Below are 5,000 nucleotides of genomic sequence, written 5' to 3'. Positions count from 1 at the left end.
GTGGGGTGTAAACCCAGAGCAGGGTCCCCCCTCCCCTCCCCCTCTCCCTCCATGTCCCAGTATGAGCTTCACATTGTTCATAGGGTAGTTTTGTATCCAAGGGAACAGAGTTCATACAAGACCTCCTTCAGGGTCCCCATCACAAACACTCACCACCCACACACACACACACACCCACCTCACTCACACACACTCACCTCACTCACACACACTTAAGATAAGGACAACACCCCCCTCCAACACCACCCAGACTGCACCCTCCCTAAAACTAACACACTTCCCCCTCACCTTAAACACAACCTCCTCTCTGTGCTAAGCCAGACTCTCTCACACACTCACACACACACTCGCGTTGTATTTGGTGAAATGTCAGAGTTTGGTTGGACAGGTCCTCTTGCAGCTGGTCATGTCTACGGTTTCTGTCTGGGGGGGAAACAGGAGGAGAGACCAGGGAGGGAGGAGAGGAATGAAAAGAAGAGGAGCGAGAGAGAGAGGAGAAAGAGAGGGAGAGAGAGGGAGTGTGTTGTGTGAGTGAGTGTTTGTTGTTGGGGGGTGAGAGAGCCACTCAGTCAGTCCAGGAGGTGCTGGGTGGATGTGGATGTGTGTTTATGTTGGAGAGGAGAGGTTGAGTCTCATGTTGTTGTTTCTGCCTTCAGTCACAGGGCTACCAAAGATACCACATGTTTCATATTAGCCCAACCAGCGGAGCACGATCCTTTCTCCCGAGCAACACACACACACACACACACACACACTCTCTCTCTCTCTCTCCCACACACACACACACACACACACTCTGCTGACTCGTTTGTACTTGCGCCATGGTTCTCCTCTTCTCTTCTCCTCCTCCTCTCCCTTTTCAACCCTCCTCTCCTCCTCTCCTTCTCTCCTTCTCTCCTGGGGGTGCTCTACCTCTTTCCCCCTCGACCGTGTCTGATTCCTCGTTAACACGGAACAGATCTATGAATGAAACTCTGAAACGTTTCTGAAACGTCTAATATGAAATATCCCTTCCTCCATCCCTCTCATCCTCCCTTCCTCTCCTCCTTCCAGGGAATGGCTGGTTTGTGTTTATGGAGAGTTTTATTTTTGGTTAATAAACCGTTTTCCTACCGGTGATGGATTAGCCTAGTGTGACAGACTCTGGGGACAAGGCATTACTTCTGGTCTAAGTGTGTGTGTGTGTGTGTGTGTGTTCCGTGGTTGTGGTCGGGTTAGCCGACGGTGGTCAGACAGAGAGCCGCGCTAACTGAGACCTGTGTTTTACAACCGGCATCGTGTGTGTGTGCGTGTGTGCGTGTGTGTGTGTGTGCGTGTGTGTCTTCCAGTCTGTGTTTACCTACCTAACCCATAGGGTCTGAATGTTAGTGTCTCTCTCTATGTCAGGCTGTGATATGTGTGTGTGGGCTTCGGGGGGGGGGGGGGCAGCTCTCTGTCTCTCCTGCTGGGCTACAGGCGAGCCTGTCACAGCGCAAGGACCCTGACGAGACCCTCACTGGCCCTGTTCACCATGTTGACAATTAACGTGTTATGACTGTGTTAGATGAACAGTGATGTCAGGCTATTCCAGTCTCCTCCTTCTGGCTCTGGGAGGCTGGAGGCCGGAGGCTTCTAGGGCGTCTTAACAGTCATTGTTAGGTGGCCATGGGGATTAGGTACACACACACACACACACACACACACAGTTCCCAGAGCACCACAAAAGTTGCTCTTAATTTGGGGTCAGGGAGAAATGTCAAGGTTGGGTTTTAAGAAGTGAGAAGATGACATTTCAGGATAGAAAGCAGCGTATGTTTTGACCACGGGCAGCATGTCCCGCTGGTGATGACCGTTTAAGCACTGACACACGTGTTCCAGGTGAACCCTGAGCCAAGCACCACTCCTGCTTCTGCACGGAATGTTCTGGATAAAAACAGAAAGGTGCTCTCATTCTCTCTCTCTGTCTCTCTCTCTCTCTCTCTCTCTCCCCTGTCCCTCTTCCTCGCTTGCAGATGAGTTACTGGGATATTTTGGCTGCGTTTTATGAAAAAATAATAAAAAACACTGCCTCACGAAATGTTTTCATAACCTTTCGCTGTGCCCTCATTTTTGTTTTTTATCTGGTTTAACTGTTTTCAAGACCAGCTCAGTGAAGTGTGTGTGTGTGTGTGTGTGTGTGTGTGTGTGTGTGTGTATGCGCAGTGCACCTATCCCCAGCTCTGTCCACTTTTTCTCTCTTTCTCTCTCTCTCTCTCCCTCCCTCCCTCCCCCAGCATTAGCAGATGTGCCCCCCCCCCCCCCCCCAGTGAACAGGGGGTTGTCCACAGATCTCTCTGACAGACACAGGGTCTAAGTGAAACCAGTGGAAGGTAATTGTGAGTGGTCATATGAAAAGCTGGCAGACTGATATTATTAGCGTTCAAAGCTCTGGCTGTCGTGGCGTGGGCTCTGATTGGTCGGGCTGAGTATCTGATGTCCGTGGGGGGAGCTGCGGCCCCCCCCCTGCTGGGGGATGTGGTCAGAGTAGAATTACATTGTATCATCAGGTTTGTTTTTGTTTTAAACAGGGACTCAATGAATGGGACTTGTATTCCATCAGAAAACAGCCCCGTCTCTATTGATGAGGCCACGAATAAACCGTGTGTGTGTGTGTGTGTGTGTGTGTGTGTGTGTGTATACGAGCGCTGCACACTGTGAAACGTGTCACCACCTTGTCATTAATGTGCGCAGTATTGATTTAACCCCTAATCTAACCAGGTTAATTAACCCCTAATCCAACCAGGTTAATTAGAACCCATTTCTCAGTGCCGTCCCAGGCTAAGGGAGGGAGGACTGTATTAGGTAACCGAAGCTTAGAAAAATAAACAGGCAAAACGGTACTCTGCATTCCGGCTCCCAGATCTCTCCATCTGATCAGATCAGTCTCCCTGAAGTGTTTCACAGGAATTCTCTCTCTCTCTCTCTCTCTCTGATGTTGCCCTACTTTTCCCCCTCTCCTCTCTGGTAGCACTATGGAAACTGTCCAAGTCGAATGGAAAAAAAGAGAGTCAAAAAGTCAGATCACGATTAAAACCGTTCCCCTTCTTAATACCTTCTTTAATGTGCAAGTCAGGCTTTAGGAGCTGTGTGCTCCTTCTTCTCCTAAGGAATAAAGTTTCTCTGTTCCCCCGGAAGGATAGACTCATGTTAGAGGGAAGGACTCCATCAGTGAACAGAGTAGAAATGTACCAGTTTGTCAGCCTGGTCCTTATGGAGAGAGTGACACGGCAGCAACATTGAAGTGGTTGAACGGTGGTTGAACAGTGGTTTAACAGACCGTGTTACAACATTGACTGGACATTGCAGCACTTCTGCCCCTGTGCTGCATTTGGATTTGCATATTGCATAACTCTCTCTGTCTTTCGAACTCAGACCTCGAGGGTGACCCAAACACACACACACACACACACATATACATCAGAGAGACCCATCCTACTACGCCTGCCTCTGATCTGAAGCTACAGAATAGACACACACATACACATACACATGCATATAACATACACACACACACACACACACACACACACACACACACACACCCCTGTAGTCGCTTCAGCTCTATCAGTGCATATCACAAACACAACAAACTTTACCCTTTACACACATTCCACACTATATACCTCATGCTATACCCTCACCACACATTAAACATAAGCCAGACTGTGAGCCCATCTCCCTCTCCCTCTCTCTCTCTCTCTCTCTGTCTCTCTCTCTCTCTCTCTCTCTCTCTCTCTCTCTGTCTCTCTCTCTCTCTCTCTCTCTCTCCCTCTCTTTCTCTCTCTGTCTCTCTCTCACTAGCGTTGCTAAACGTTTCTGTCTGCAGTCAAAGCCTCTTGTCACGGAACATCCTAACCTCCAAAACCTCTTAGCCAGAGCCTTCTCAGCTGTCTCCCACAGCAGAAAGAGAGGGAGGGAGGGAGGGAGGGGAGATGGAAGGGGGGAGATAAAAGAGCAGGGACAGAGAAGGAACTGAAAACGAGGCATGCAGCTGCTTACCTTTTGTGTTTGTATGGGTGTGCTTTGAAGCCCACGTTGAGAATGTGTCCGGCAGCTGAAGTCGAGTGTGTGTCTGTGTCTGTGTGTGTGTGTGTGTGTATGTGTATCTGTGTGTATATGTGTCTGTGTATGTATCTGTGTGTGTGTGTGTGTGTGTGTGTGTGTGTGTGTGTGTGTGTGTGTGTGTATTCAAGTCAGGCAGGTCTTCACTGAGCCTCAGCGCTCAGTTGGAGTCCCCTCCTCAGGCTCTGCTCAGGGGTCATCATCCCTGGGTCTTCTGTGTCCCTCTTCACTGCCTCTGTCCTGGGGGTTTTCTGTCCCCTGCTCTCCCCTCGGTCCTGGGGCTGGGTGTCCCCCCCCCCCCGTCCTTCTCTACACGTCCCAGCGGCCGAGGGCCTGCTTTTCCGGGCCTGCTGCCCCAAAGACGCGCTCCTGTCTGTGGGGGCTGATCTGGGCTCAGCTGAGACCTGGGCTCACGGCTCTTAACAAAGCAGCTAACAGACTGAGCTCTGACGACTGATGCCTTGAGTTTTTCACAAAGGATGGAGAGGAGAAGAGAGAGAGGGAGGGAAGGAGGGAGGGAGGGAGGGAGAGAGGGGAGGGGGAACTGGGTGTGGGGGAGGCACTTTTTCTTCCCTACTTCTTTTTCGGGATGGCCCAGCCCACCTCTGATGTCACCCCGATGAGAGAGAGACAGAAGGAGAATAACAGAAACTCCTCCAGAAACTTCACATCCTCAACAATCCCTTTTTTTTTTTTTAAGAGAGACGGACAGAGAGAGAGAGAAACAGTCTTTCAGCTCAATGAAGGAGGGTTTGTGTGTGTGTGTGTGTGTGTGTGGATACACACCGTACTTCTCCGGACTTTGGTTCAGACCGGCTGCCCCAGTAACCTCTAACCACCACACACATACGCACACATAGACACACAGAAACACACACACACGCACACAGATTGTCTTCATGCTCTGCTGCTGTTAATCC

The 5,000-nt window shown here is 50.3% G+C and overlaps 2 protein-coding genes across 2 annotated transcripts in view; one reads left to right on the top strand and one right to left on the bottom strand.

Annotated features, from left to right (window-relative positions):
• The window catches only part of angptl1a (angiopoietin-like 1a), an 18,141-nt gene extending 13,914 nt beyond the window's left edge, over positions 1-4,227 (bottom strand). Inside the window, exon 1 of the mRNA XM_083671917.1 lies at positions 4,018-4,227. The gene's annotated coding sequence lies outside the window, so the exon portion shown is untranslated. The remainder of the gene's footprint in view (positions 1-4,017) is intronic.
• The window catches only part of ralgps2 (Ral GEF with PH domain and SH3 binding motif 2), a 58,511-nt gene that overhangs the window by 41,565 nt on the left and 11,946 nt on the right, over positions 1-5,000 (top strand).

The sequence above is a fragment of the Argentina silus genome, assembly GCF_951799395.1.
Source record: "Argentina silus genome assembly, chromosome: 6".
Classification (NCBI taxonomy): domain Eukaryota; kingdom Metazoa; phylum Chordata; class Actinopteri; order Argentiniformes; family Argentinidae; genus Argentina; species Argentina silus.
Note: the sequence above shows the minus strand (reverse complement) of the source record. Positions and strands in the feature narration are given on the sequence as shown.